Raw genomic sequence first — 10,440 nt, forward strand, 5'->3', positions numbered from 1 at the left:
CTCTTCCAATGAATTAACTACCTTTTCATTTTATATTGACTCTTTGTACTGCTGAACTGAGAGTATGACTCAATTTTTCGAAGATAGTGATGATGTCTTCTATATCACTTTGTCCGTTAAAAATGGGTTTAATATACAAAATAAATGCAAAAAAAAGGTACAAAAGAAGTTCAAATGAAAAAATTGAAAATTCAAGTTTCTGACAGCAAATTAGACAAAGAAAATATATAAATACTTGGATTACCATTGATAGGCCATAGAGTAGTGCTAGGAATACCGAGTAAAAATCTTTTTAATTACACTAACTTTTCTTATCAGATGCAAAATATGTGCTCACTAGTTTATTGAAGCTTTAAACTACTCTTCGATATCTTTATCTGGCCCAAAAATTCTGGAATTCCGTCCAAATATTCCCTAAACAAGAGAAAATGTTCCACAATGTCCACCATCTTTGTTTTTGATGTGCACTCTCGCTGTGATGTCACAGTGCAGTTCAACTTCAAATACGAAACAATAGGCCGCACCTTTGATGTTCGCCGGGTCTCCTAACCAGTCCCCTCTATTGACTATGCTCATACGATTGCAGACAGATTTGGACTCCTCTCAGTCTAAAAGCAGCCAAGTCCACAAAGAAAAATCCATCAATGGCAGAAGTGATAACAAAACTAACCATAACAACCTCACTTACCCTACAAAACTAGGGAATTTCCAAAATGGAGGAATAATTTACTGAAGACAATGTTTCCACCAGAGGTATTTTCTCAAATAAATGGGCTTTTTTTTTTTTTTAGAAATTGTTTTGATTATGATCAATTGGTGAAAGGACTTTGTGTTGTCCAGTTCAGCTGTAATCATACTTATGACTGACAAATCAGACTCCCACTTTGCAGTTGTCCAATTTAGTAATCACTCAGTTTAGGACTTCAGTTGATCCTATCACCATTATTGATCAAACCTATAATAAAATTCTTGAATGTTATTGGTTATCACAAGCCTGATTTGAGCATTAATAGGACAGTGTATGCATCATGTTTGTAATTGGACAGTTGACACATCATGATGCCTGTGTAAGTGGACAGTAGGCATCATGTGTGTGCCGTGTTGTGCTTCTCTCCAAGTTCACTGTTGCCTTTTTTTATGAAAACACACAACTAATGTCTTACTTTACTAGTTTTGATTAATTGCAGGTAACAAGACATAATGTCACCCAATTCTGTCTGTAACAAATCGGACTCTGCTGCACAGTCATCCAATTTTGTTTATCACACTCAGTTGGACTCTAGTCAGTCCCTTAACCATTATTAATCTGGTGACTACACAAGTCTTTGATTGACTGTGATTGTGTGTTATGATCAAAAGATGCACTTAAGTTTTGTAACTGCATAGCTGAAAGGATTCCAACCATCATATATCCCATCCAAAATTTCCATGCTCAGCAGTGGTTATTGAAGGGTACATAACTATGCAGCTGGGTGCTAATGTTTTGTTACTGTTATAATATACTCCATATTTCCAGGATATGTAAATACTAAAACATATTTTAAATTTTTAGCGAAGAGAACTCTATCCTGGTTTCACATTCTCTGCTTACTTTTCAGTGGGTGTCAAATATTACTGACCAAGTGCCAAGTAGAGTTGACGAATTGGAATGACGAAGATTTTGTTCTGCCGAGCTTTTTTTGCTGTATTCATAGTGCAAGTAATGATGTATGTGAAGACACTTGGTGGAGGTAATGAAAGATATGAGATGTATGTCACTTTATATAGTTTTTAGTCCAGTTACCAATAGGACAAAAGCAGAAAAATGGGAAAAAATACCAAAATATTGAACAATTTGTTCACAATACAATCTATAGGATTGGTTTTGTCCTAGCTGCAAGGGAACCCTTGGGCTGTCCTTACAGAGTTATTTAACCCACTGACACATGGAAATTCTTGAAAAATACACATTCTTTGGTCACACTTGATGGATACTCCACACGTGACTGATATTCGACCCAAAGTTGACCAATATACATGAACCACAGACAGTTGACTGATGTACCACCCAGATGTATGACTGGTACTCGATTGAGATGCATCTGCAAATTAACTGATACTCTGCTGATAGGTGGTCACTTTATTTACCAACTATTGCCTGGTTCTTGATTGGCTATCAACTAACTATCCACTGACTGTCAACCAATATATTGCTTGAGTATCCACCAATATATCAACCAGCATATCGGTTGAGACTACCTAAAGTGAACATGATCTACATGTAACATGTCTTTAAAAAGTTTACAGTAAGTTTGAAATTTAATTTGATTCTTTTACTTATTTCACAAATTTATGGATTAAGCATCATAAAATCAAAATTATGGGTAAGATAGTCAAAGCAGTCTGGGACTCGCATTGCAAAGAATATGTAGCAGCCTTGTGGTTTGCCCACAGAAGTCATAAGCCCTTTTTATTGTGTGCCATAATTTACTTACGTGAAACAGGGCCTCTCTCCATTATGAGTTTAATTCAGCATTGAAAAGAATATCTTCAAAATACCAGGGAATAATACTGTAAGTGCACCACCATCCTAAGGGTTCATCAGGCAAAATTGCATGGAGATTGTAGAATTCTGACCATAAGCCACTACATATGCAGGAGGGTGCCAAAGGGTTTATGAATGTATGTTATGTGTAATTAATAGTAATAGGACCAAGTGAAGTCCAATTCAGTATGTAATCATACAAGAGATTAGCATGAAACAGGAGTCCAATTTGTCAATAAAGAGTATGATTACAGACAGAATTTGGACAACAGAAAGTTCTGTCACCAATTAATCATAACCATTACAATTTCGAAAAAAAAAAAATACATGTAGAGAAAATGTCTCCAGTACAGACAATGTCTGAGGTAAGAAATTCCTCCATTCTGGAGGTTCCCCAGTTTTCTAGGAAAAGTTGTTGTCGCAATGGTTATTGTGATCAATTATGTGACTAGTGGATTTAGCGGAGTTACAATAAGATAATCCTCTTAATCTTATTATAACTTGATGCCTTTCTATTGCTTCTAGTACATTTCCAAATATAACAGTCATGTATTCCATTTATATATCCCATTTATATACCCCTACTTTGTAATTAATGGGTCAGTCCTACAAAAACCAGTTATAAAACTGGTACTTCAGCTTTTAAAGACTTGGCCTTTGTGGTATAACTGTAATTCAGAAATAAAAACTGATTATTTTCAATTCAATAAGGTGTAAAATAATTCAGTTTCAGTGTGTATTTACTACTATAAGATGTTTAAATTTGTTTGCAACCTATTCATATTCATAATATTTTATATTGCTTTTGAAAGTGCCCACTGTTGCACCAACCCACTTACGAGCTTTGGAAAAGGGCTCAGATTCGATCACTGTGGTTTGGCGACCTATTATTGGACAAGTGTCTGGATACACAATAAAATATAAAAAGGCTGGCAATGGGCAGTATGCTTATGTAAACATTGAAGTAAGTCTTGGGAATTCTCAATGGCAAGGAAAAATAACTGACCTTAAGGAAAACACTGTTTATGAAGTTCAAGTAGCAGGATATTCTGACGATGGTATAGGACCATACTCGGAGCAAATCATAGAAACGACAAAAAGTGGTAAGTTCATTTTATAATTATACTTATTAAAAGCTAGATCATTGGATTATGCAATTCAAGACTTTTTATTGGCTTAGCCATTATGGTATATCAGCCAATATACCATAATCAACAAATATGGTAAGCGTTCGTGTCAGCTTAAAATTAAAAGGGAGCTAAGAATTTAATAAAATTTAATAATTTAATTTAACATTTTTAATAAAACAATTATTCCACTCGCGCTTGTTGGATATGAGATGATTATAGCCAACTTGGCGCTACGCGCCTCGTTGGCTATCTATCATCTCATATCCAACGCACGCCCGGGGAATAATTGTTAAATATACTTAAGTATAAACCATTTGTAAATTAATGTAATGTGGTACACCCTACATTAGAAAGCAGCCATGAATGAAATGCCCTTATATTGACAATGCACTCATCTATGGTATTACTCTCTATTATTTAAAATGCAAGTCTCAGAGGTTCTGTTATTGTGCTTCTGGATGATAATTGTCTTTCCTGGCAGTCTCATATTTCCTTACCCTTACGCAAACAAACCTATTTTATTTCTATTTAATGTCTATTTTAATGCTATCACCTCTATTTTTGTACTATTTTATTTTCTCAGACTTGTATTTTATTCCTATTTTACCCGAAAGGGATGATAGAGCCACTATTTTAACCATATTTTAAGGCAAGGTTGAACAAGGAGGTGCATTTTATTTCTATTTTCTCAAAATGAGCGGAAAAATAACCAGCTAAACAGACTATTTTAATCAAAAGGACGTAAAGGCAGCAGAGTGACAATAACTCTCAAAAAAGAAACAACAACTTTGAGTTTAAATTTACAAGACATGTTTCGACATTCTCATGTCATCTTCATGCAGTTGCAAATGAACATTTAACTGTTGTACATTTGAATTTAAATTAAGGTACGTTACAAACTACGTGTCAGGGCTTACGTTACATTTGAATGTTAAAAACACGAAACATGTAAATAGCACGAGCTTGACTAGATCAAAAAATAAATAGATATATATAAAAAAAATAGATGTAATAATAATAAAAATAAATTAAAAGACCAAGGAACAACATAATTAAAAGGAAAGAGACAATTCTAGATGTTTCAATTGCTGATTAAGGATAGGTTTTTCCCACTTAATATGCAATGCCTCTTTGATCTTAATTTGGTATTTTGAAGCGGCAGAATCTAAGATCGTGAAACATTCAGTATCACAAGAGTCAAGACAGGCCCTTGATGATTGCAGGCGTTTGTAAATATGCGAACTTTTGTCCGACAAGAGGTGCTCACGAACTCGTGTACAAAATTTTATGTGGCAAGTGGTCTCACCAATATAACTGACATTACAGCCAGCACATGAAAATTTATATATGACACGCGAACGTAGACCTAGCGGTACTGAATCTTTCACACTGAACATGTTTCTGAGTTTAAACGTACTGAAGACTAACTTAATATCTAAATCAGCTCTACAATAACTTTTGAGTAGTTGTGTTAACTTAGTCTGAGCGATGTTTGAAAATCGACCAACATAGGGAAGTTTATAATAGTGCGCAGAAGGTTTACCGGAGTTAGAAGAGGCGTTCTGCCCAGTAGGAGGATTCTTTTTCTTCGCTAGATACCTGTAAATGATCTTGTCTATGACCCAAGATGGAAAACAATTTTTCCGTAGCAAGAAAATAAGTTTCTTGACATCCAGATGAAAACCAACCCAGGAATTATTGATCTTGTATGCTCTCTCAATCAGCGTTCTGACTAAACCTAATTTGTAAATCAAATGGGCAAAGCTGAAGTAATTAGTAAGAAGGCCAGTAAACGTCTTCTTGCGATATACACTAGTGACGATGGGTGTATGATTGTGTTCTAACAATATGTCTAGAAACGATAATTTCTTATCAATTTCCTTTTCCATTGTGAATCGAATACTAAGGATGCCTGGCATTGATAGAATCAAAGAACACGAGCGGGTCCTCCTCGCTATTGAACAAACAAAAGAATCCTCCTACTGGGCAGAACGCCTCTTCTAACTCTGGTAAACCTTCTGCGCACTATTATAAACTTCCCTATGTTGGTCGATTTTCAAACATCGCTCAGATTAAGTTAACACAACTACTCAAATGTTATTGTAGAGCTGATTTAGATATTAAGTTAGTCTTCAGTACGTTTAGACTCAGAAACATGTTCAGTGTGAAAGATTCAGTACCGCTAGGTCTACGTTCGCGTGTCATATATAAATTTTCATGTGCTGGCTGTAATGTCAGTTATATTGGTGAGACCACTCGCCACATTTGTACACGAGTTCGTGAGCACCTCTTGTCGGACAAAAGTTCGCATATTTACAAACACCTGCAATCATCAAGGGCCTGTCTTGACTCTTGTGATACTGAATGTTTCATGATCTTAGATTCTGCCGCTTCAAAATACCAAATTAAGATCAAAGAGGCATTGCATATTAAGTGGGAAAAACCTATCCTTAATCAGCAATTGAAACATCTAGAATTCTCTTTCCTTTTAATTATGTTGTTCCTTGGTCTTTTAATTTATTTTTATTATTATTACATCTATTTTTTTTTATATATCTATTTATTTTTTGATCTAGTCAAGCGCGCGCTATTTACATCTTTCACATTTTTAACATTCAAATGTAACGTAAGCCCTGACACGTAGTTTGTAACATACCTTAATTTAAATTCAAATGTACAACAGTTAAATGCTCATTTGCAACTGAAGATGACATGAGAATGTCGAAACATGTCTTGTAAATTTAAACCCAAAGTTGTTGTTTCTTTTTTGAGAACTATTTTAATCATATTTTATTTTCTACATCTGTAAAATAGTGATCAAATAGTCTGTTTTATTTCTGTTTTCTGCTGATAGGACATGCTAAAGCCATTTCCTTTGAAAAATATGAAAAAAACAGGCTATCACAACCCTATTTTATCAAAGAAATTGTTGACTAATTGCAAAATAGATATAGAATAGACTGTTTTATTTCTATTTTTTGAGGCAGATTCTAATCCATTGCAAAATAGGTATTAAATAGTCTATTTTCATTCTATTTTCTTCAAAGTATCCCAGACCCACAATATTTGAAACAGCAACTAGGTGTGAAGTGTAATAACCTGTCCTATTTTATACCTAATTTATTCATGAATTCAAGCTTGACTAACATACAGTACTCTAAAGTCACAGTTTCTGTGTTGACAAGATAAAGATGGGTTCAAATTTGAAAACATTGAGTGGAAGTTTTCAAGTTTTGCAGGCATAAAAATCTCTTCACAGATTCTTTAAAACTGAAACCACTAAATTAAAATATGTTCTGAAGGCTTAAGAGGTCTATCCAAGGGTCACATTTGTTGCCCTGCTCATGATCATAATCTTTGTATTGACTGAAATAAAGTCTTACAGTAATCCTTTTTTGAAAGGAACAGCGGTATGGCTAAACAAACTGAGTGATGGTTCACCGGTTTCCATATGTGTAAAGTCGTTCAGTTGTGAAGCGTCATATTAGTAAGTTATTGACTCTGTGCTGAGGTCGTCCGAGGCAAAGCAGTGGACGTCGGAAAGTTCTGAGGCCAACGTTGCAAGGTTGTTCGAGGTATCTTTAGTCCCGTTTGAGAAAGATACTGGTTGTAAGGTCCACGCAAGTTTCTTCTCCTCTAGCTTTTTTGACGAAGAACGATCCTCACTCTTATCTGCCATTTTTTTTTGTCACGCTCTGCTGACATCTAGTAAGGTCGGCGTATATACGGGATCTTGTGATTTTCCTTATCTGGTGACATATGGGACACGGAATTTAGTTTTGGCGGGCGAAACGAACCTTGTCTCTCAATGGGAGAAGCGTGGAGTTCCGTTGGTATATTGCCTTTTCTATTCAGATCTTGCCTCTCTTAGACACAAAGAACAACGATAGAAGGCAAACAACACCATCATTCAAGATGGTGAAAGAGGTAAGTGAAACTGTTTTTTATTTATACAAAGTTCCAAGTTTATTTCAAACGTGAAGGTGCTTTCGATTCAATTCGTGGTCAGAATAAGCCCCAAAGTTTGTTGCATTTCAATGGCTATAAATATAAGCTTCTGGAGTGATCTGTTTCCATAAATTATGTAAACATTTACTTAATTTGGGTTTGCAGACTCCCTTGTACTAATGCACTAGAAGAGAAACCTAAACACCTCTCAAAGAGAAAGAGGAGGCAACAGAATTATACCTTCGATCGTTAATTTGAAAACACGGCATACCTGCATCGTGCTCTCTTTCTTAATTGTTCTAAAATTCGAGATCACTGTAATTGGATTTTTAATCCTGGCATACAAGAATTGTTTGTTTTTCTATTAATTGAAGTAAGAATCAAAGATGAGGGAGCATGCTTAGTGATGTTGATCCCAAGCTCTCTCCATCTCTCTACTTTGCCACGTTGGTGATGATGTCCCAAGATGCATTCACTCATACATTTACTCAGTCAGGGTTGTCCCATAAAATCTCAATTTTAATCCACATTAGAAGTGCATCTTTTTGTGTCTGATACAACAAGACTGAGTGCTTGTGATAAAAATTGTTCTTATGTGTATATGTAACTTTGTTCCTAAAACAGATTTTGCTATGGTTGCAAAACTTGAACAAGTAAAAACCACACAGAATTCAAAGCTAAGACAACCGTGAGAACTGAAGTCAATTCAATGATCCATTCCAGGATTTTTTGTAGGTAAGATTAATTTTATGCAGCTGCCTTTGCATGACTGGGATTGTGGTAAGATAGCACAATTTTGTATGGTAGAGCTTCCCGAAAGCAGACTCTCTTTGGATGAGAAAGGATCTCTGCTGTGGAGGTTAAGGTGCAATGTTTGTAACTGGCTGGCTTTATAAGCCAAATAATATAACTATATCAACTTGACTAATTTTTGCCCTAGAAGTATGAATTTAAGCCATAAGTTTTACTGAAGCAGTACAGAAAAGTTATCAAAACCTGTTCAATTCAGTGAATTACATCATTTTGCATCAAGGAAACCCTAATCACAAGGGAATTATTTAGCAAATTAATCTTTCTAACAAGTAAATTACCTACTGGTGGATGAAATATCAGTTATTGATCATTTCTGTTGTTTTTTTATTTCAGAGTACAGGAAAACATTGAAACAGAGGGAAACCACAAAGAGGAAGCCACTCCAGCTATCTAAATGCAAGGACAAACTTTGCTTTTTAAATTTAATTCTACTTTAATTCTGTTTTCTATTTTTATGAAAAATTTGTATCCTATCATTTCTATGTAAACTAAAAGTACTTGTTGTCACTTCCTTTGGATACAGATTGAAGACTGAAGTAAATTAATGGCATTGTTTAAAACTTGGTCTTTTCTGAGTGACAATTTTTTTTAATTTCATGTAATGCACGCAATCTAGTCTAGATAGAGGTTGTTGCATAAACATATGAAGTATTGATCATTAAATCATTTGCAATGGGAAAATTGCTACAACTTAACACACAAAAGTGATAATCCTAGGCTGAGGATTGGGATATGCTTTTTTGATCTTCACCTACTTTCAACCTATTTTATAGCCACCTTATTCTGGATCCATATACTCGAAGTGCTATTTTAAACCCTTTTACCCTGCATGACATATACATTAGGACCTATTTTAAATGTATTTATATCCTATTTTTCTAGATTTTTTCCCTATTTTATCCCTGTTGTATGTCTATTTTATCCTTATTTTTGTCTATTTTATCCCTGTTTTATCTCTATTTTATCCTTGTTTTTTGTCTATTTTATTCCTGTTTTATGTATATTTTATAGGTATTTGATTCCTATTTTTTCAAGTTTTTTCCTCTTTTATTCCTATTTTATTTTATTTTATTTATTTTATTTATTTTTTATTTTATTTTATTTTTCGTATTTTTGTTTTTTTTTCTATTTTATCCCTGTTTTATGTCTATTTTATCTTATAACTAATATTTCATTAATGCTATTTTAATACTATTTTATCAATGAATTGCATGTGCAATTTTTCTATTTTAAAGCTATATTTACAGCAGTTATGACTTGCCAACCAGACTATTTTTTTACTATTTTTTGTTTCAAAATAATAACTTTCAAATAGTTTAAAAAACAGCTTTCAAATAGTCTGGAAAATGGAGAAAAAATACACAAAAAATAGGTAGAAAATAGTTTAAAAAATAGATATAAAATAGATATAAAATAGGCACTTTTTTCATAAGGGTAGTCTCTTATAAAATATTAAAATATATTGCCCATAACTCCACAGTCTGCTGAGAGTCAGTAGAATGTTTAAATTTTGACCAATTCTCAGCTATCTGAGTTAAGCCACAGGCAGGAACTCACAGGCAGAAGCCCTATGCTCTAGTCAGAAAACTTACCAGAAAGCTATCCGATAACATGTTTTAATTAACAGACTGCTGAGATCTGAAATTGTCAAATTATACTGATGGATGGAAAATGGGGTGGATTTAAGACTGTATCATACATACATGTAAGGGTTGCACATATTAATCGGACAATTATATCATTCTATTTTGCAAAACAAAGCTCATTTATAGTGACATGGTAACCTACTGTATTATTTATACACAATTTTTTCAACTTTATTCCTGCACCACAGATATTAAATACTCCAATGTGTAAATTCTTTGTTCATTATTCAGTCGTGTACCTTTATTGACTTTATTTTTTTTTTTTAATTAAAGAAATAAAGGCTTTTGTAGCCTGCAGTTAGCAAAACTATTCTAGGCGGGCTACCTAAACAGACACTGTATAGGCTCTCACACATACACACACACACACACACACACA

Source organism: Stylophora pistillata, chromosome 4, assembly GCF_964205215.1.
Source record: "Stylophora pistillata chromosome 4, jaStyPist1.2, whole genome shotgun sequence".
Lineage (NCBI taxonomy): Eukaryota > Metazoa > Cnidaria > Anthozoa > Scleractinia > Pocilloporidae > Stylophora > Stylophora pistillata.